The 22963-nt window shown below is 45.1% G+C and overlaps 1 protein-coding gene across 1 annotated transcript in view; it reads left to right on the top strand.

Moving 5' to 3' along the window:
- The window catches only part of CTNNA1 (catenin alpha 1), a 322514-nt gene that overhangs the window by 85411 nt on the left and 214140 nt on the right, over positions 1–22963 (top strand). The window lies entirely within an intron of this gene.

Genomic DNA, 22963 nt, shown 5'->3' with positions numbered 1-22963 from the left:
TGCAGAGCAACCCTCTCCTAGTAGACGTCTAGAGTAAGCCTACTCCAGACCCAAGTACTCTTATCACATCACCCTTTTATTGTCTTCAGAGCACTTATTACTAACTGACCTTATCTTGCCAGTTTATTCCTTAACTTGTTTATTGTCTGCTTCCCAGAAGAAAATGAAACCCTGAAAGAGCAGAGTGCTTGTCTGTCTTGTTTATTACTGTATCCAGTGCCTGGCACAGACTTAAAAGTGCTTAATATATATTTTTGAGTGAATGAATGATGGAGTGAGTGATATGCAAGCCTTTCCTCAGGCCTGATATGTGCCCTGGCACCTACTGAGTCTCCATTGGAGACTACCCAAGGGAGAGATCTCCCTGCCTCCCTTGAGACAGGACCACCAAGGTTTGTACCTAGCCACAGGTCCCTGAGCTCCACTTGTGCCTTCAGGCAGGCAGGCCCCTCCTGAGCAGTGGGAGGCCTCCCTATAGCCTTACCTATCTTCTGGCATGTCCTAGTCAGCCTGTTTCTCTTCATGCTTCCAGCAGGCTGCAGGGCATTAATGATTAAAAGTGCAAACCTGCCCAGTACTAATTAGACCACACGCCCACCATGTGGGTAGCTCATTAATTCCAATAAATCAGGACCCACTCTCAACGCAGCTTTTTCCATCTGCATACTGCATTTGATAACTACAAACAAAACAAACAAGATTGTTATAAAATTAATTTTACTGATCATCACATTCTTATTACATAATAAGAAGCAGAAAATTTCTGTTATGTAAACATTTAACCCAAATCATTGCTGTAATAATAAGCTGAATCCAAAAAGACAATGAAATTCATACTGTAATGCATGCAACTATAAAGAGCCATTATATTTTTCTTTTATGACACTATGAACAAAATAAATTATGTGATCTTATTCTAAACAAAACAAAACAAAAACTCATTTTACTGCTGCAGTGGAAGAGAGAAGCCAGCAGGATGAAGACTGAGGCTTTCTTTGCAAGGATGGATTCTCTACCAGGTCATCTTGTCCATCCCCCTGCCTCTGGGAAGACCTCTTTTTTGGTTTTAACATCTCCTAGTTTGGGAGTATCCTCTGGATACCAGGCTGGCTGACGCAGGCAGAGGAAACAAACAGAAAAATCATAGAAACCTTTATAAGAACATTGTTGTTGTTAGTGCTGTGTGTCAATTCCAACTCCTATCGACCGTGTATACAGCAGACCGGAACCCTGCCCAGTCTTTTCGTACCATCTTCTCTCCTTCCAGCGCTATATCAGACAATGTTCTGCTGCTATTCACAGGATTTTTAGGACAATTTTTTCAGAAGTGGGTGGCCCGGTCCTTCTTCCTAGTCTGTCTTAATCTGGCAGCTCTACTGAAACCTGTCCAGCCTGGGTGATCCTGCTGATATTTGAAATAACAGTGGCATAGCTTTCACGATCATAGCAACGCTCAACCACCACAGTATAACAGCTGACACACAGGTGGTGTGGTTCCCTGACTGGTAAACAAACCCTGGCCATGGCACTGAATCTTTAACCACTAGATCACCTATAAGAACATTAGGAGTACAATTTCCAACAAAACTTTGAAAGAGGTATTGAGAGAGAGAAGCTGACTCTGGGCTAGGACCTGGGCTTGACCAAGCCAAGAAGGGTAGAAGAGTATAGCCAAAGGCTAGCCAGTTCTGGACTCATTTACTGGAAATTGCAGGCACTTCCCCAGTTCAGGAACCCCTGGCTGGGCAGCTGGGTGGGGTGGGAATGAGAGCCTCTGTATGCTCTTAGGGGTGGCAGACATACTCATTTTGCCAACTTTCTATTATTTCCTCCTAATTCCTCTGTTTCAGGCTAACTAAACCATTCACCATTTCCTGTCTAAGCATCCTACTTTCCCTCTTCCATGGCTTTCTCATGCTGTTCCTCTGCTAGAATGCCCTGCCTTCTTCTTCTATATCCATGTAGATCCTCTAGTATTGTTCAAGACCAAGCCCAAAAGCCACTTCCTTCAAGAAGGCTTCTCTGATCTCCCCAACTGGAGAGTATTGCTCCTGCCTTTGAACTCCTAATGCCCTGGATCATAGGACTCTGATCACTGTCTATTGTATAATGAGCATTCACATGCTTCTACCCCTTTGTGATGATTATATTATTTTTCCCAATTATTCACTTCTCCACTCTGTAAAATTATTATAAATTGCCACAAATTGCCATATGACTTTCAATACCTCCCTGTGGGAGGAGGATAATTCACTATTGCATTGTTATCAGGTTTGGTCATGTGACTTGCTTTGGCCAATCAAATGAGAATAGAAGTGATCAGAGCAGAAGCTTTAGGAGCCATCATAGTATCCTATTTACCCTCTGCCACAAGAAATGGCATGTGTTAGAATGAACAAGACTCTTGGAGCAGAGCCAAAGCTAACCTGAAGCTGGTGAGCAAGAAATAAACCTCTGCTGTTATAAACCACAAAGATTTGGGGGTTGTTTGTTATCACAACATAACTTAGCAAAAGCTGACTAATACAGCTTTACTAAACTGCAAGCTCCTTCATGGGGAGGATCATGTCTGATTCATGATTTGTGTCTTCTTCTTCATGAACCTAGTACAGAGCCTCACTTAGAAACGCAGTAACTGTTTCCTGAGAGAACAAATAAACAAATCCACCATTTACTAAGTCCTACTGTAATAATCCCTCACCTTGTGTAGTGCTATGCAATCCACAATGCAATTTCACAGACACTGTCTCATTGGGCCTCAAGACAGTCCTGTGAGAACAGGAGTGGGTAGTGGACCTGTTGCTTTTTGTTGCTTTTTGTCTGTCTAACAACTCTGTTTTCTTTGGAAACTACCCCTCCTCAACTCCATGTGGTTTTGCTTGGGCTGCCAGTCATAACACCTCTCTAGTCACCGGGTTAAGCATGTGACCCAGGTCTGCCCAATTCTAGTATCTCATCCTCTGGATACAGTGATTGGACCAGAGATAGACATATGACCTAAATAGGGCTACCTAGAGCCCTTTCCTGAGAGGAGGTGCAGACCCAGAAGAAAGATGTCTAGAAAGAGTCCCAAGTATTAATGGGAAACCTCTAGAGGACACTTACTCTTCTGTGATCCTCCTGTACTCCTCTAATATGTTCACTTTCCCATTCTTCAAAACTTCTACTCCATGGGCCGGCCCCGTGGCTTAGCGGTTAAGTGCGCATGCTCTGCTGCTGGCTGCCCGGGTTCGGATCCCGGGTGTACCCCGACGCACCGCTTCTCCGGCCATGCTGAGGCCGCGTCCCACATACAGCAACTAGAAGGATGTGCAACTATGACATACAACTATCTACTGGGGCTTTTGGGGGAAAAAAAAAGGAGGAGGATTAGCAATAGATGTTAGCTCAGAGCTGGTCTTCCTCAGCAAAAAGAGGAGGATTAGCATGGATGTTAGCTCAGGGCTGATCTTCCTCACCAAAAAAAAAAAAAACCCATAAGTTAGATCATATCCCTCTGTTGTTTAAAACCCTCCAAATGCTTCCCACAATCCTTTGAATACAATAAAAATTCCATGTCTTGGCCTTGAAGATCCTTCATGATCTGGCTCCTGCCTCCTTCTGGGTTGTTATCTCCTGTTGTTCTCTTTCTGGCTCACTGCTGTCTACCCACACTGGCTTCCTTGTGTTCCTTGAACAAGCTCCTTCCTGACTTAGGACCTTTGCATTGGCTATTATATTATCTCTGCCTGGAGCTGCCGCATCCACAAATCTGCCCATAACTGACGTTTCCTGACCTCCCTACCTAAAGTGGGCCCAATCTCTACCACACCACCAGGTTTTATTTTCTTTGTGGGAGAGCATGTCCCTGCATGCTGAGTCCTTGGTTCCAGTCCCTGTGGCCTTGGTTCTGGGCTTCCTTTGACCTTTTGATGAGAATCCTCCCCAAGTGTGTGAGTCAACGCATTCAATTTTTGCTTAAAAATTTGAGAGAGGTTTCTGACACTTTCAGTAGAAAGAGTTCCACCTAATCAAAGGCTGAGCTCAGTCTCTGCAAAGGACCCCACCCCAAGGAAGGCTGCTCATAAGTCCAGGTCCTTCCTGTGCAAGAAGCCCTGCTGGCTTTATATTAGCATCATCAAACTTTCTATTCCGCGATGGGAAAAGGCCATTTCCAGCTTCCACCAAAGGTAGAAGGAGGCAGAGCTTCCAATTTATCTCCCAAATGCCATCACCCCACCAACTACCTATCAGTTTCCCTGACACTCGCCTCCTTACAGACTGAGGTGGAAGCAAAGCAAGACAGAGAATTCAGGGAGAGAGGAACCTCAGGGATGTGTCCGTGTGATCTGCAGTTTGCTACCATCTCCAAAGAGTTGAAAGGAGCTCTGCAGCTCTGCGTGTCTTCTGGTGGATGATGATCACAATTGCATTTACTGAGCACATTCTGGATGCCAAGCACTGTGCTAGGACTTTAGTAAAAATAACACATCAACTGCTGCCACTGGGGAGTAAAGCCTCTGGAGCAGGCACAGTGCTAGGCCCTCTGGAAGCACTATAGCATCTAGTTCTCAGAATAGTTTCCTGAGGTAGGTATTACCACCTAGCAGATGAAGAAAGAGGCTCAGTGAGCAGAAGGGACTTGCCAGGTGGTTTCTACTGCAAAGCTGTGATTGCCCTTCTACATGGCATTGCCTCTGTGCTAAACTTCCTGACATCTGATTCCCAGTGTGAGAAGAACCTGTAACTAAATGCAGGTACTGAGACCTGCAACCTTCCTGTTCCAGCCAATGAATCACGAGAGTGAGGACCTGCCAGCTCAGGAATCTGACCCTCAAGGAAGCGGCCCCAGCCCTTCTACAGCTGTGCTTCAGAGGGAGATACCAAAGCCTGAGTCACTTCCCTGGGAGCTCCCTTGCAGATACTGTCCTTGGAATAAGATAAGGCAGAAATCTGAGCTGGACTGCCCAGGGGTCCGATTCCTGCCGGCTGCCACAGGCAATTTGCCTCTGCAGTGCAGGTGAGCTTGGAGCAAGTCCCCAGGAGGAGCTTCTCCAGATATAGACAGGCCTAGTAGATAGAAGCTGCCTGGATGGGACAAGTAGCGTGTACAGAAGGCCCCTGGGAGTGGAAGTCTGGGAAAGGAATGGAGTGGATGTCTGTCACCAAGAGAACAATTCCTAAGGCCTCCTCCCAGGGGCCTAACTAGAATCACAACCTGAGATTCTGTGAATCAGTGATGAGGCCACATTAATGAAAGGGCTGCAGCCTGACCCCACTGTAGGAGATGGTGAGGCCATTGGTGTGAGCATATGTCATGGCCAAGTACTCAGCAGGGATTTGGTGGGCAAGAGTCAGGAGCCTCAGGCTGGATACTGACACAGGCCTGAGAGTTCTAGGAGTGTCAGACATGGCATGTTGGTGATGGAAGCCTTTCGGGACATGGATTCCAACATCCTTGTTGCACAGATGGAGAAACCATGGCCCAAGTAGGGGAAGTGACCTGCTCAAGGTCCCACAGCAAGTGAGTGATAGAGCTGGCACCTCCCACACTTCTGTACTTTGAGTGAGAAATCCTGCATCTCTTCCCTGCTCTAACACTGAAACAGAACATGGAATATAGGAGGGGAACAGTGTTTAGCCTCACTGCTTTGGGAAGACCCATATGTCTGAGCCCATGCAATGCCCTCTGAGTATCCCTGGAAAGCCAAATTGGCATCCTGAGTTGTGTGGGTGGGGTTCATGCTTGTGCCAGTCACACACCAGCCCACCTTCAAACGCAGAAGGGTGTTTCCCAAACCCTCTGGGCACGGCGTCTTTGCCTGTGATTTTCCTCTGATGATATCTTGTTTTGCCAACTAAATTAAGACTATGACAGAGAACAGAGACTACCTCTAGCAGTTTAGTTCAATTAAGATTTCACATCAACAAATTAAAATGCATCCTCACCGTCTGCAAAGTAAATCTGCCTGCCTGCAAAGTAAATCTGCCTGCGTTTAGGAGGAGGCTCTGACATTTGCTGTTCAGGCACCTAGCCGATATGAGCTGAGCGTGAAAGAGGACCCACCCATTCTGGGACTGGTTTGGGGATTCAAGGCCAAGGTTTAGCTCCAGGGACTTACAGCTTCTGCGCCAGGGCTTCCCAATCATGACTGTGAGGACTAGGCTGAGCCATCGATGGAGTTGTCACTGGTCCTCTCTAAAATGACAAAAATGAGAAGAATGTAGTCACGTTTTCCGTAAAGCTAAGTCAGTTCAAACTAAAGGACTGTCAACAAATACTTTTTGAGTGCCTAATTTGTCAGTCACTCTTCAAGGGACTGAGGATACAGCAATGAACAAAACAGACGAAAATCCTGGCTCTCGCAGAGCTTTTATTCTGTGGGGGAGACACAGACACTAAACAAGACAAATGAGTGAAATGTGCAATAAGTTAGAGAGTGATAAGAGCTATGGAGAAAAATAAAGCTGGGAAAGAGGACAGGGAGTATGGAGGGCAGAGATATTTGTGATTTTAAATAGGGTAGTTGGGAAAGCCTCCATGAGAAGGTGACGATTGAGTCAAGACCTGAAAAGGTGAGGGAGTGAGCCCTGCAGATTGGGGGGTGTGGGAGGCAGTACTCTGGGCAGTGGGATGCAGAGTGCAAAGACTAATGCGGGATTGTGGGTGGTGTGTGGCTGGAGCTGAGTGAGCAGGAGGGAGAGGAGGAGGAGGGGAGGTTGGAGGAACAGGACTCTAGGCTGGTATGCCATTGTAGGGACTTTGGATCATTCTCTGAGTGAGCAGGAAGCCAGCTCAGGGTTGGAGCAGAAAAGAGGCAAGCTGTGTCTTAGATTTGAACAGGATGGCGGTGGCTGCTGTGTGGAGCACAGAGAGAAGGAAAGCAAGGTTGGGAGCAAGGAGACCAGTCAGGAGACTATTGTGGTGACTGAAGTGAGGTGCGGTGGTGGCTGGAGTGATAGCTGAGGAGCTGAAGCAGACGTTGGCTCAAAATGTTTGAAATCAGTAATATCCTAGAAAATTCAGCCTGTAAGGTCAGCACCCTTTTGAGATCTTTGCCAAAAGGCAATTCCATTGGTGCTTAGCTATGGGAAATCATGACAGGGCCCTCAAGTACTTAATAGCAGCTTGTGCACTGCCCACAATGTGGTGTTCCAAAAAATAGACCTTTTCCTCTGTAAAATGAGATGGATAATCTTTTCTTTCTAGAGAAGGCACGTAAAGGGTGTTTCCCCCATTGAAAATTAGAATAGAGAACCTGATAGAGTGCAAGCCCCATGAAGGCAGTTACTGTGCCTACATCCTGTTCTCACATGTTCCCCAGCACCTACTTCAAGGCCCAGGACATGGGTCCCCCAAAATAATTGTTGAACAAATAAGTGAGTGAGTAACCTCTCTCCCATATTTTAGGTAGGAATTTAAACAGTTTTAATAACAAACTCTGAAAATGTATATCCTTTCTTTAACCTAGAGAGCTGTTTGTGTGGGTTTTTTGTTTTTGTTTTGTTTGTTTTCTGTGAATATAAAGAATTATCAAGGTCAGCCCAGTGGTGTAGTGGTTAAGTTCACACGCTCCACTTTGTCGGCCCGGGGTTTGCAGATTTGGATCCCAGGTGCGCACTGATGCACTGCTTGTCAAGCCATGCTGTGGTGGCATCCCACATACAAAATAGAGGAAAATTGGCACAAATATTAGCTCAGGAACAATCTTCCTCAAGTAAAAAGAGGGAGATTGGCAACTGATGTTAGCTCAGGGCCAATCATCCTCACTAGAAAAAAAAAAGGAATTATCATTACATTGATTAGGTTCTTGCTTCTGAAGGATTTTGGTAACTTGAGGGTTGTTTCTCCATCTCTCCCTTCCTCCTCTTTTCTCTGTTTCCTTTCTCCCTCTTCCTCTGTAATCTTTGTTGACTATCATATAAAACTGAATTGAGTTTTCTGCTTCCTATTTCTACTATTTAAAGTGGATAAATGGAATGTTTTTTATTTCTATCTCCTAGAAAAACTCAACAACTAAATTAAATTCTTTTTTACTTGTGTAACTCTCAATTGATTTTTCTCTCACTGTATGTCAGAATCCCCACTTTCTGAGTCTAAGAAGCTAATACCATTTCCTGGTGAAAAGGAAAACACATCCAACATGGGACTCTGGACTTCTCACCACTTCAAACTTCTCTATTTAATTTGCATGGTAATTTGCATAGATCTACATATGTTATGCAATCAGCTTGCTCTCCTTTTACATTTAAGCCTAAAATAATTTTGCTTTTATGATGATTTTCTTCTCTGCTGCCTTCTTTATTTCTCACTGCTCCTGAGATTTAGATTTTTGTAAAAGGAATTGATGAAAGGCCAAATGTACAGATACGTTATCTAAACAGCCATGGGGGAGAGGGAGACCGGGGAGCAGCATGGTGAGATTGTCTCTGGGATTCATTTATTCATTCACCAAAGTCTACTGAGCACCTACTATGTCCTAGGCTCTGTGCCAGATGCTAAGAATATAGGAGTAAGCAAGCCAGGCACAGTTTTTATTCACATGGAGCTTACACTCTGCTGAGGGAAACAGCCAATAAACAAATAAACACATAAATAAAAACATGATTTCTGACACTGAGTGCTAAAATAAAAACATAGTGACTGGAAAACTGGTTTAGACTAGGCAGTTCATAGAAAGTCTCTCTAGAATAGTGACATTTGAGCTGAGGCCTGAATAATAAGCAGGAGACAATCATGTGAACATCTGGTGGAAAAGTATCCCAGACAGCGGGAACAGCCCTGAAATGGGAACGAGCCTGGAGGGTTTGAGGAACAGAAAGGAGGTGTATCATTTAGAATGCTTTCAGTGGAAAGAAAGAGACGTTGCCCCAATTCAAAATGGAGCAAAAAGAAGGAATTTTATTACCTCACATAAAGAAGGCTAGGGACAGAGAGGGTAGGGTTCTAAGGTTGGTTAATTTAGCAAGTCAGCATCATCTAGGCCCAGACTATTTCCTTCTTTCTGCTCAGCCACCGTCTTAAGCTGACTTCCTTCCATATGCCAAGATGGCTGCCAAAGCTCCAACCTCATACAATTTCTGCATCCTCAATGTCTAGAGGCAGAGACGAAGAGAGTAAACCTTTCCCTTTTCAGAACAAGGAAACTCTTCCCTTGACCTGTGCAGATTTCCCTTCACATCTTGTAACATGACAAGATTTCATCACATGCCCATTCCTAAACTGGTCATTAGTAAGGGGAATGAATGACTCAGATTGGTTTAGAGTTGGGCAGGGGAGCAGCCTACCTTCTACTGAACTTCATTGAAGAACTAGTGCTCTCAATTTCTGACAAAAACCAGGTTTCTGTGAGCAAGGAAGAAGTGGAGAACAGCTGGCTGTAAGTTGGTAGTCAAGAATATCAGCCACAGGAGGCCAGCATGGCTGGAGCACTGGTCTAAGAGGAGGTTATGGAGATGGAATTGAGGGAATGCAGAGGTTCTTCAAATGTAACTTTCAGAACTGCGTAAGTGCCTATAGTCCTTACCCCATTGCACCTTGCACCAGTTACTCTCTCCAGTGCTGTCTCCCTCCACCACCACCAAGGAGCCACCACACCTCTGGATGTGGAGTTACAGAAAGACTGCCCAGCTCAGGTGTCAGACACTGACTTCAACACTAGCTGATGACACTGGGTGAGTCACTTTCCTTCCTTAAGTCTTAGTTTCATTATCCATAGAAATGACACAATAACATTTGTCCTCCTAGCCCTTCAGGGAGGTTGTAAGGATCAAATGAGAGAGTCTGCATGTCCTTTGAAAACTATAAAGTGCTAAGTTATTATTATTGCTACTGCTGTCATTCATCTTCCATGAGAAACAAAGGGGTTTTAAATTTTGTGTAGTCACATTCTCCAGCTCCTTGGGAAGGGATAGCTATCATTTTTGGAAAGCTGTGTACTCTGAGGGGGTAAGGATGGCAGCCTTGAGCACCCTTTTGCCCTCCATTCCCCAAGACCTTTCCTCAGCATCCCCCAGCCCCCCAGCAGCCTTCTGTGCTTCACATCAGAGATGTCCTTAGAAATAAGCTGGGCTGATGTTCAGTAAAATGTAAGCTAAAGCTGGCTGAGTTATTATCCTTTTCTCTTGATAAAAAGAGTGGATGTATTTCCATTACTGGCAGTGCTTTTAGCTGGTGCGGACAATTAAGCCCTGGAAATGCAGCAATCCATTTCACACTGAGAGAAGATTTGAGGGATGACTCTCCCTCAACATCCTGGCCCTGGAAGAGCTGAAAACATGGCCACTGTGTCCCAAAATTAAAAGCCATAGAATTTTTGTGGTCATAAGGTAAAGCAGCCCCCAGCTGCCCCCAAGCAATTTGCCCCACGGTGGGCTGTTACTGCTGCTGCTGCTGCTGGCATGAGAGCTGTGGCCCTGACGCTGCTCTTCCACATACCTCAAGACCTTTCTCAGCCATCTCTTCTCGATTCTCACTGTCACTTGCGAAGGAAGGCAAGGAGGAGCTCCATGTTATGGGCAGCAGCTTCTACCAAATGTTACCTTTTAGGTTCAGACCCTCTTCTTGGTTTTTCTTCATAATCTTTTGATCATCTCCCTCACCCTTCAAGCCAGACCCTGTGTCCAAGGAATCAGATCTTTGAGACCAACCAAGTCGTCCATTGCAAAGCTACTAGATCAATGAAAAAGCCCTCCTCTAGGGCATGACAACTCTTCTCCCACCTCTTTCCTTCCCTCCCTTCTTTCTTTCTCTTTTGTTTCTTTGTTTCTTACTTTTTATATTTTTTGGTGAGGAAGATTAGCACTGAGCTAACATCTGTTGCCAATCTTCCTCTTTTTTGCTGAGGAAGATTGGCCCTGCGCTAACATCTGTGCCCATCTTCCTGTATTTTGTATGTGGGATGCTGCCACAGCATGGCTTGATGAGTAGTACATAAGTCCGCACCCAGGATTCGAACCTGCGAACCCTGGGCCACTGAAGCGGAGCGCATGAATTTAACCACTACACACCACCACCGAATCACTAGGCACTCACGACCACTGAGCAGGCCCTGTTTCTTTCTTTTTTAAGTGATGAATTAGCAGCTCTAATTTCCAGTCCCTAGAGGCAGAGTTGAGATGACCACTCTCCACCTTCCCTGCCCCAACCCTAGCTGAGGGGGAAAATCTTAAGCTGCAGATTCTTGGAAGCAACAAATTTCCTGGTAGTGTGGTTTATCTGGCTACACATGTGCCTCCCCTCTTATACTATGAACAACTAAGTGGCAGGGATGATTTTCCCCACCTCCTTCATCTCTGCATCTCTTGTAGCCAGCACAGTGCCTGGGACAGTCAGCTCTCAGATGTTTGATGAATGAATGAATGAATGAACAAAGCCATCTCTGAGTTGGTTTATTTCTCATGGCTTTATCTCTTTGTTCTATCTAACACCCACAGCTCCCCCCATCATAACTGAGAAAGTAGAAATTACTTCAGAGATGCAGGGACTGAGTGAGTATCAGTGGAGTGATAGCGATCTGATACATTATTACAATTTTTTTCTTAAACCACTTAAGCTCTAGTTTTCCTCCAGTTTACTGTTAGAAGGGATCCCAAATCAGTTGTGAACTTTCGCCTGCCTTGAGGGAGTAAGAGGAGAGGGCTGTGGTGGTTGTCCAAGCTTATTGTCTTCTCCATTACTCAGGCGTGTTCCCCTGAGCACTCACATGATTTTATTTTAATGCTGTTATTTGCATTGGGCGAGTCTCCAGCTCAGTCAGGCCAAAAAGGGAGGTGGAGGAACCAGGGAAGAGCTGATGGAAAAATAAATACACTGAAGGTTGATGATGATCTGACCATGGCTTTAATATGAATCAAATTTGCTCTAACCTACTTTCCCACGGTCAGCATTTCTGCTAGAAATAATTTGTAATTGTGAAACTCGAGTTAGGCAAGAAGACTCCTTGCAAAGGACTTTGATGTGATTAGGAAAAGCCTCAGAAATATAATTTGCATGGTTCTTGTCCTCTCTGCCAATGACATTCCTGGAGAAGGCACCTTGTCCTTCCTGGCAGGAGAAATTCCAAGGGCAGATAGGAGCTGGGAACTGGACTTCAGGCTCACTGAGACTGCTGCTCCAAGGCTGGCCCAAGAAGAAGATGCTTTCCTGGAATAATGAGCCTGAGAGATTTCCCATCTCAGCATTCAAGAACTGAGAGTCAGTGAGTGGCCCAGAGTGGAAAGCACCAGGTGCATGCTGACCAACAGCTGTGCCCAGCACTTCAGCATGAAGGCCCTTTGATAACTGCCCAGAACCCAGCATGGGTCATCCTAGGGGAGTCCTGGTCTTACCCCTGGCTGAGAAATAGTGACAGCTCCTTCTGCTCCTTCTCACATCTTAACCCTTCAGCTCTGCAGCAGCTGAGCCAGGGAAGGACAAAAGTTAAGCAAAGGTACACTGAAAAATACAAAATATTGTTGGAAGAAATTAAAGAAAACCTAAATAAATGGAAAGACATCCCATGTTCCTGGAAGACTCAATATTGTTAAGATGGTAATACTCCCCAAATTAATCTACAAATTCAACTCAATTCCTATCAAAATCCCAGCTACCTCACAATAAGAAAACAGCTGCACAAGTTGAAAATCAACAACTTTTCTTAGATTCATTAGAAACTGAGGCCACAGGACAAACTGCCACCCTGAAAACTGGAGAGACAGGTGAATACAGAGAATACAGGTCAGTTTACCTGAAGCAGAAGCTGCTGGAGCCAGGAACCAGTAAGAATGAAGCACTGAACATGCTACAGTATAGATGAACCTTGAAAATATTATGCTAAGTGAAAGAAGCCAGTTACAAAAGACCACACATTGTATGATTCCCTTGATATGAAATGTCCAGAATAGGCAAATCCATAGGGACAGGAAGTAGATTAGTGGTGGCCAGGGCTGGGGTGAATGGGAAATGAGGAGTGACTGCTAATGGATACAGAGTTTCTTTCTGGAGTGATGCAAATGTTCTAGTGGTAGATAGTGGTGATGGTTGCACAACTTTGTGAATATATTAAAAACCACTGAATTGTACATTTTATTTTTTTTAATTTAATTTTTTTTTGTGAGGAGATCAGCGCTGTGCTAACATCCGCCAATCCTCCTCTTTTTTTGCCGAGGAGGACGGCCCTGGGCTAACATCCGTGCCCATCCTCCTCCACTTTATATGGGACGCCGCCACAGCATGGCTTGCCAAAGCAGTGCGTCGGTGCGCGCCCAGGATCCAAACCAGCGAACCCCGGGCCGCCGCAGCGGAGCGCACACACCCAACCGCTTGCGCCACCGGGCCGGCCCCTGAATTGTACATTTTAAAATAGTGAGTATTATGCTATGTGAATTATATCTCAATTAAAAAACAAAAGTTAAGCAAAGATGCTTTGGGATGGGAAGTCCAAATTTCCCTTCAGATTCAGTGTGCAGACCATTTTCAGGAACCAGAGCCTTTGTAGGTCATTTCCCTACTGACTGACTGACTAACTCTGCCTTTGACCATCCTGCTCCCACCTCTCCACAAGGCACTCCCTTGTGTTTTGCTGATTTGATAAGAGGAAGTCTGGAAAATGGAAGGAAAGAGAGTGAGGAAGTGGCCTGAAGAGGGGAGCTAGAACTGAGAAATGCTTGAAATGAGACTCCAGAGCTTTGTGATCCCAGCCCACTATTCTGCAAGAGGCCACCTCCTCCATGAAGTCTCCCTGGTTTTGTCTTTCTCTAAAGCGTTTCATCCAACATACATCATTGTGACCCAAAGACCTCACACTGGATCCTTTACTGCCTTGTTGCCTTGTAGGCTCTCTGACTATTCCACAGAAAGCTATTTCATTTGTTCCAGATATGTGTCCCCTTCACAACGATACCACAACGTCTTCCAGGGCAGGACCCCTGTCTTGGTATCACAGACCCTTAATGCAGGAAAGAACTTTGGGCATCACCAGGAAAGAACTTTGGGCATCACCTGGCCCTTCCTTCCTAATTTAAATGTGGCCCAACTATCAGACTCTTGGGTTTATCCAAGTCTCCCAGCCTCCTGGGGTCATCCTTCCTTCCATGTTCAGCTAGAAGGATTCACCTCATGCTGCCCGCACCCCCAAGTACAATAGAAAACCCTGTGTCCTGGACTCCATGTCTTTGGGAATTCTTTTTTTTTTGTGAGGCGATCAGCCCTGAGCTAACATCTGCCAATCCTCCTCTTTTTGCTGAGGAAGACTGGTCCTGAGCTAACATCCATGCCGATCTTCCTCCACTTTATGTGGGACGCTGCCACAGCGTGGCCTCACAAGCAATGCGCCGGTGGTGCGCACCTGGGATCTGAACCTGGGCCACCAGCATCGGAGAGCGTGCACTTAACCACTACGCCACGGGGCTGGCCCCTGTCTTTGGGAATTCTTGAGGGGCAGTAGTGTGTAGAGTTTAAGAGAATGGCTTTGGAGCCTGGGTTCACATCCCAGCTTTGCCACTTACTGGTAGTGTGACCTTGGACAGATTATTTAACTTCTCTATGCCTCAATTTCCTTGTATATAAAATGGGGATAGTCAAAGTTCCTCCTTCGTAGGGTTGGTATGAGCATTAGATGAGTTACCAGTAATATATGAATATAAAGCACTTAGAACTGTATCTGCCACTCTGTAAGTGCTCTAAAAATATTTGCTCTTATTACCTGTTTCTGCTGAATTCTTGACCTACTGTGTGTTTCATCCCTCCCTTCTCTCATGGTGCCAATATCTCTTCACTCTCCAAAGCATCCCTGATTCAAGGCTATGTGTGGCACACTTTCACTAAAAGCTTGAGGGAAACAGAAGGGGCCATATACCACACAGCCAACAACTTAAAATTGTGTCTTGGGTATCCTTGTTATTTAAAGTTCCCTGGTCATTCCTGCCACTAGGCATCTCTCAGCCACTGTCCAACTTTTCTTCTGTCATGCCAGCTTGCTGCCCTGTATGTACACCCTTTTTTCAGCAACACCTTCTCACATGTCCTCTTTTTTGTCCCCCAGCCCCTCACCCTGGAAACTCAAGATTTCATATGGAGGAATTCTGCTCTCTTGCTAAGCCTCACTGCATGAGCGGGGCAGGGGGCATGGGGAGTGGCAGGGAGATTTATCTTTTACATCCAAAGAGGCCTTGGAGGTAGTTTCCTAATAAAGACAGCTCTGTTGCTACCAGGACTTGAGGAGACCTGGCAGGGGCCAGGGACACCCCCAAGGTTCCCCAGATAGGGAGAAATTACCAACTCACTGAGGAAAGCATTGCACATTCAGCAAAAGCTACATAAAGCCCACACTGCACAAAGCACTAGCCAAAATGCAGCATAAGTAAAACCAGCTTCTTTGTGCCACTTGCCTTGCATAATTTTTACTAGGCCCAGTTGATCAGGGAGTTATTGTTTTCCAGGGAGGGTCGGAGGTGATATTTTAGCCCATTAAGGCCTCTGCTTCCCAAGGCCTGATTTTCCTCTGGCACTGCATTGAACTTTTTCTCTAGCTGCCAAGGAAGGCAAGATTTCAGCCTGAAGGTAATTTATGTTAATTTTTTCCCTTTCTGGTCCATTAACTTTTGTGATGTTAATATATCTTACAGGAGGCCTCCTCGCTGCACAATCTGCTGCATCCGTTGGGTGCTGCAGGGCCGGCTCAGGGGCGCCTGCCGGCACAACCTCCAAGGACTTGTGCCTGCCCTTGCTCCACCTCCTCCACCTCCTGGGGATTCTCCACCATCCAGGGCATTGGTGGGTGGGTGTGTGTGGCTCCAGTCCACTCAGATGAAAGTTAATGGTTCCCTGCAGTGGTGCCCCTGGAAGCTCTGGGAGGGCAACGCTGCCGACAAAGACCTTCCCTGGACAGTTTCTTTGGAGTTCCTTCTGGCCATCCCTGTTCCAAGCTCAATTTGATAGAATGCTAATAGGGGATCTCCTGAAAGGAGGCTAGGGTGGAATAAATTGAGCAACATACATTTCATGAGCATCTATTACATGTGCCCTCTTGGGGGAGGGAGGACTTTGGGGATTAAAAAGGGAATGAAAAACACTTCCTGCCCTTTAGGTGCTTTCCCTTTAGTTGGAGGACTGGGAGAGGGTAGATGTACCCAAGGATAGTCAGTTCTGTTCTAAAGTGACACGTATGCTCCTAAAAAATCACAGAGCTTTGCAAAATCCCTCAGGGTTTATGGGAAAAATGGGATTGGGGGCACAATAGTGAAAACCTCACTAGTGATGCATTAAAACAAAATGAGAACTAATAAAAATGGTGGCACAGCTTTACAGATGTTAAATTGTTAAGAAAAACATAAATACTATAGTAAATATGGCACTTTGATTTGAAAAAGACCTGAGGTTTGCTTGTGGAAATGGGTGTCAGAAGAGTTGCAGCTTGTGAGTTATTGTGAAGTGGCAGAAGGAGGGTTATCTGAAATTTTATGGAAAGTTGTAACACCAGATGTGGACGGCATGGCTCTTCTGAAGTAGCTCAGTTCTCCGCATGTGTTATGTATGTTGTTTGTGTGTGTTTTGTGTATTTCTACATGAGTTGGTTCAGGTGGGGGCATTTATCTGTGCTCACCTAGTGTTTCTTGCGGACGAAGTGGTACAGAAGCAAATGCGAAATTTGTGTTTTTACTTAAATTGTTCCCTAATATAGCAATCACGGTGGACCAAATTCACGTTTTCAAAACAAGCCTTATAGAAGTATAAGACACTACATACGTGTGTGTGTATATATATATATATATATATATACACACACCAAATTCTATAATATAGGTTTGTAACAAGATAATTTATTAAGATACTAATTCATTTGTTCTCTCTCCTTTTATTTCCTCTTCCTCATTCCAAGATGGCCAAGTCCTTTGTAATTCTATGCCTTGGGGACATTTGCAGATCTGAAAACATGCACCTCACAAAAAAAAAAAAAAGAAAAAGAAAACATACAGTCGCTCAATTAATCAGTAGACATTCATGAGTCTCTCCTATGTACCAGGTGAGATTCTAGGCACAAGGGGATAGAGCAGTGAACAAAAACCACACAGCTTTTGTCTTCGTGGAGCGTGGGGCCTAGTGGGAGAGGCAGACAATAAACAAATGAATATGTAATTCATTCTCAGGCAGTGAGAAGTGCTGTAAAGAAATATAGAGCAGAATAAGTGGCTAGAGAGTGAGTGGGGGTGGAAGGAGAGGACATAACTCCTTTTTCAGATGGGGTAGTCGTGTGAGAGGAGACATTTGAGCAGAGATCTAAATGAAGTGAGGGAGTGGGCATGTGATTATTTAAGGGAAGAGTGTTCAAGGCAAAGGGAATAGCAAGTGCAAAGGCCCTGAGGAAGCAGCATGCTTGGTATACCTGAGGCCAGGGGCTGCAACTGAGTGAGAGATGGAGAGAGCAATACGAAATGAGATAGCAGGCATAGCAGGGGACCTGGTTACATAATGTCTGCAGATCATGGTCAGGTCTGTGGATTTTTTGTTGTTGTTGTTGTTAAGTGTGATGGGAAGTCATTGGAGCATTTTGAGCAGGTGAGAGACATGACCTGACTGAAGTATTAAAAGGCTCACTCTAGATCAGAGCTGTCCAATATAACTTTCTTCAATGATCAAAATGTTCCATGAGCATTTGAAATGTGGTAAGTATGACTAAAGGGAATAAGGGCTGGCCCCGTGGCTTAGCAGTTAAATGCGCGCGCTCCGCTGCTGGCGGCCCGGGTTCGGAATCCGGGGCGCACACCAACGCACCACTGCTCCGGCCATGCTGAGGCTGTGTCCCACATACAGCAACTAGAAGGATGTGCAACTATGACATACAACTATCTACTGGGGCTTTGGGGGGGGGGGGAAAGGGAGGAGGATTGGCAATAGATGATAGCTCAGAGCCAGTCTTCCTCAGCAAAAAGAGGAGGATTAGCATGGATGTTAGCTCAGGGCTGATCTTCCTCACAAAAAAAAAATAATAAATAAATAAATAAATAAATGTTCCATCTTTAAAGGGAATGAAATTTTAATTAATTTAAATGGCCATGGGTGGCTAGTGGCTACTATATTAGACAGTGCAGTTCTAGACGTTGTGCATAAAATAGACTAAAAGGAAGTGAGAATTGAAGCCGGAAGATGAGTTAGGAGTGTGTGGGACATCAAAATTGGCCACCCTGAAATATGTCTCTTTACCTTGATTATTTTCTCTGATGGACATTTGACCTCCCCCACTAACTGCCTAAAGGAATTTAACTCTGGGTATGGAAAGACTGGCAGGGTCCTCACTAAGCCCATTCTTATCAAAGTTCTGTTTACCAAATATTTACATTTGTAAAGGTATCTCCCTCTGTATTGGGAAGTGGGGACGGAGAATGACCTTATCTCTGGAAACTATCAGTACGGAAGAAGAGAACTTAAATCTATGTACTCTTGATTACTATAATTCCTGTCTCTCCGGCCACATTCTCTATAGGTGGCCCTGCAAAGAATTGTCTGACAAACATTTACATTTCCCTCTCCATGTAAATTGTCTTCTTCCCCTCTGAAATCCCAACCCCCCCACCTCCAACTTCCTCATTTGTCTTTAGTGGAAGATAGTATTTAAGATGAGAATCTCTGCCATTGTGTTGAGAAACTCAATTTCCCTGGTTTCTCTCATGTATACATGTTATTAAATTTGGTATTATTTTCTCCTGCTAACCTGTGTTTTAATTATTTGGCCAGACATAAGAACCTTAAGGGAAAGGGCAGAGGGAGATTTGCCCTTTTCCTCGACAAGTGCAATAGTCCAAATAAGAGATTATGGGCAATTGGACTGAGGTGGTAGCACTGAAGGTAGTGAGAAGTAGTTAGATTCTGAATATATTTTGAAGGTAGAGGCAATGGGCTGATAGATTGAATATTATAGAGTATAAGAGAAAGAAAGGAATTGGAGGGCCGGCCCCGTGGCTTAGCGGTTAAGTGCGCGCGCTCTGATGCTGGCGGCCTGGGTTCGGATCCCGGGAGCGCCCCGAGGCACCACTTCTCCGTCCAACGCGAGGCCGAGTCCCACGTACAGCAACTAGAAGGATGTGAACCTATGACGTACAACTATCTACTGGGGCTTTGGGGGGAAAAACTGAGTAAATAAAATCTTTAAAAAAAAAAAAAAAAAAAAAGAAAGGAATTGGAAATGATTGTTAAGTTTTTGGCTTGCCATTGAATGAACAGTGGTTTCATTTCCTGCCATGGTAAATAATGGGGAATGAGCAGAAAGTGTCCATTTTGTGTTGTTTTGTTTTTTCCCCCAAACCGAAGCTCATTGATGGGACTGTACTAGGGTCCTACAGTGGGGGAGAGAGAGGAGGGTGCCTTGGAGGGCAGCCAAATTGGGAAGAAATCTAAAGTCAAGGGTCTTCCAAGCTGTGCAAATCTGAACCCTACTCCTTGGCAGTACCTCCGACGGAGTACACTAGAAAGGCAGGACCCCCAAGAAGCCCCTGCCCCAAGTCTGGCCCCAAAGCAGCAGAGCTTCCTGATAAAGGGATCAGTGGGCTGGGCTGATGGATGTGTCAGTGGTGGCCTGTGTGGCTGACATGTGGAAGAACCTCCCTGATCCTGCCTGAGACACTGGGCTTCATGAGGATGGGCAAAATGGCTGGGCTCAATGTTCTGTCAGCCTCAAGAGATGGCTATTTGAAGTTATCCTGAAGAGAATTTAAAGAGAAAGAAGTGTAGGTACTTGAGAAGCATTGTGGACAGGTTTAGGCTTGGCTTGGAGGGAGATTAGGAAGATTAGGAGGCAGAGTTAGGAAATGTGAGTGCTTCTATGGCCTAGATTTCAGATTCTGAGTCTAATAGTCAATGTTCAGAGTTTCTTCTGGGACCTTCTCAAGGGGTATAAACGATCCTTTCATTCAGGTCATTCTATAAACCTTGTAGGAATACTTTTAATCTTTTCTTTTTTCATTTTGAAAAGGGGGTGGGGGGTCACACACTGGGATATCTGTACCAAGGTGAGGATAATAAATACCTCTCTCCAGCAGTAGGTGAAATAAAGGATGCAGAGTAAACTCTGGACTTGAATCCCAGGTCCCTCCCACACTAGCTGTGTGATTTGGGGCAATTAACCTCAGTTAATTAATTACTTTTTTCTGAGCCTCAGTTTACTCATTCATAAAATAGGATCTCACAGGTTTGAAGTGAGGAATACACAATGTATGTAAAACATCTTGCATGGCAACTGACACATAGTAAGAGTTCAGTAAATGCTAATTTCCCTTCCCTGTGGAATTGGCCAAAGCTTCTCCTAGTAGCTTTGGCCCCAAAACCCTCTTGCAGTATGCTGCTCAACATCTCCTCTGCTTGACCTGGAGTCTCCATGGCTTGCTCAGATCTTTTCATGGCTTTTTCTCCCCTGCATTTATTCTAAGTTTCTGCTTGTTATTAAAGCAAAATTCTCTCTTTGCTTAGTACCTTGTGATCTGAAAAAGCAGCTGTAAATAGAAAGTGTGCTCCCTGTGACGCAGCCATATTGGCATTTTGCTCTTTAAAGGTTAATGGCCAGGGCTGTACCTTTGGAAAACTTGGGCTACAGCACTCATCAGAAATTATTGTGCAGGGAGGTGGGGCTGAGAGGATGTGGGGAGGGTGTTGAAGAAGGTCTGCAGAGTGGGCTGGTGAGCCTCTATAGGGAGAATGATACATTCTGGAAAAAAAGATGGACCATTGAAGGCTGCCAGCCATGAGAGTTAGCGGGACTGTAGCTTCCATCTGACCCCCTTCCTGGACCTGGTTCTTATTGCCTGTCTCTTGCTGGAGAGTGAGTGCTCCTGAGAGGACTTGCAGTGATAATTCAGTCTTTGATCATGCTTCAGTTGCAATTTATTTAAAGTTGACAATAGGGTTCCTGCCTTTTACAAGCAGATTCCCAGCACTTGAATCTCTGAGGCTGGATTTTTTTGCCTTGATGAAAAAGTAGTTAAATTTCACACTTATTATAGCACCTGACACCTGACACCCTCCAGAGACTTTATAAAACTAATGAAATGAAACCCTCAGCACCATAGTAAACAGGGAGGAGAGAAGAGAGACTAGACTCTGTATCCCCTCTCCACAGAAAACAAAGGGCCAAACCTGCCTTACCTCCACCTCGCAGGTGGACCCAGATTTTTTCAGGCCAATCCTCAAAGGGCTTTTGATTGGTCCTCAGAGAGGCGCTAGCTCAGAGCATCTCCTGGAGGTCAGGATCTGCTTGAAAAATGGGTCAATCTGGCACCAGCATGCAGGTCTGACTTACTGGAGATGAGGCCTCCAGACCCAGGAATCCTGCTCCAGCTTCCTAAGTTCAGCATCGGACAATTACCAGTTAAGAGAAGCTGAATTAATCTTTGCCAAATGTCCCCAGGAGTTGACGTATATGGGCATGTTTGCCCTGAGATGAGGTGAGTACAGGATTTGGGATATGGTCCAACTAAGGAAAAGTACAACCATGTGATTCTCCTCAATCCCACAACCCAGGTAGTCCCAATATCCCATCCCTGATTGGGTCCCTCTTGGAAAAACAATGGGCTTTATAGTCAGAGACCTGAGTTCAAATCATTGTTTTATTACTTACTAGCCTTAAAACGTAATTTCTCCAAGTCTCTGTTTCCACATCTGTGCAAAAGGAATAATAATACTATTATGGTTATCTATTGCTGTGTAACAAACAATCCCAAACTTAGTGGCATAAGAAAACAACCAATTTGTCAGGCTCACGGATTCTGTGGGTCAGCAGTTTGGACAAGGCACAGTGGGGATGGGTTGTTTCTGCTTCAAGATGTCTGGGGCTTCAGCTGGGATGATTTGAAATTAGGCTCAATTGGAATGGTTGACCAGAGCATCTATGTGCGGTCTCTCCACATGGCTTGGACTTCTTCACAGCATGGTGGCCTCTGGGCTCTGGGACATCTTACGTGATGACTCCAGGTTCCAAGAGTGAGTGTCCCAGCCAACAAGGCAGGAACTGCATGGCATTTTATGACCTGGCCTTGGGAGTCATATAGCCTCATTTTCACCACACTCTACAGTCAAAGAAGTCACCAGCCTCCCCAGATTCAAGGGGAGAGGATATAGAATAGACCCCACCTCTCAGTGAGGGGAGGATCAAAGAATTTGAAGCCATGTTCTAAAACTGCCACCAACTGGGTTCCTGTGAGGAACGAAATAACAATCTTGTACATATTAGGGACTCAATAGTATTCTGTATCTCCCTATCGCCTTTATGCCTTTCAGAACAATTTTCACTCACTCCAAAAGAGAGGAACACAACCAATGTTACCAAAATAACTAAAACTGCTTCTGGGGCCAGCCCAGTGGTGCAAGTGGTTAACTGCGCACACTCCGCTTCGGCGGCCTGGGGTTCGCAGGTTCGGATCTGGGGCGCGCACCCACACACTGCTTGTCGAGCCATGCTGTGGCGGCATCCCATATAAAGTAGAGGAAGATGGGCACAGATGTTAGCTCAGGGCCAATCTTCCTCAGCAAAAAAAAAAAAGAGGATTGGCATCGGATGTTAGCTCAGGGCTGATCTTCCTCACAAAAAAAAAATAAATAAATAAAACTGCTTCTGCCTTATGTCCAACATGGGACTATCACAAAGCCTGGAGAAATGGTCCCTTAATGTTAAATCTTAGAGTGGTGACTTGGGGCAGGTAGATGGTTTAATGTTCCTTGGGAATTTTCAGAGCTACTTCTCAGGATAGAAAATTAGAACAAAAAGGGGGAAACCAAGTCCAGAGCTTGAATCCTCAGCTGATAGGAAAGCCAGCCCTATGATTCATTCTAAGCCTGCCCAAGCCCTGTGCTGTAGTTTTAAGATAATTCTGAATTTGAGTGTGTCCTTCCTTCCTGCTCTCCAAGGAAACCACCCTGGGAAGTGTTTCCATATCTCTGATGGACAGAGCAGTCCAATGAGGCAGAAAGACTGAATCAGAGGAGGGCAAGGAAGCTTCCAGGTTTGAAACTCACTCAGAG

Source organism: Ceratotherium simum, chromosome 4 (genome assembly GCF_057802395.1).
Source record: "Ceratotherium simum simum isolate JZ-2026a chromosome 4, ASM5780239v1, whole genome shotgun sequence".
NCBI lineage: Eukaryota > Metazoa > Chordata > Mammalia > Perissodactyla > Rhinocerotidae > Ceratotherium > Ceratotherium simum.
This window is presented reverse-complemented; position numbering and strand designations above follow the sequence as displayed.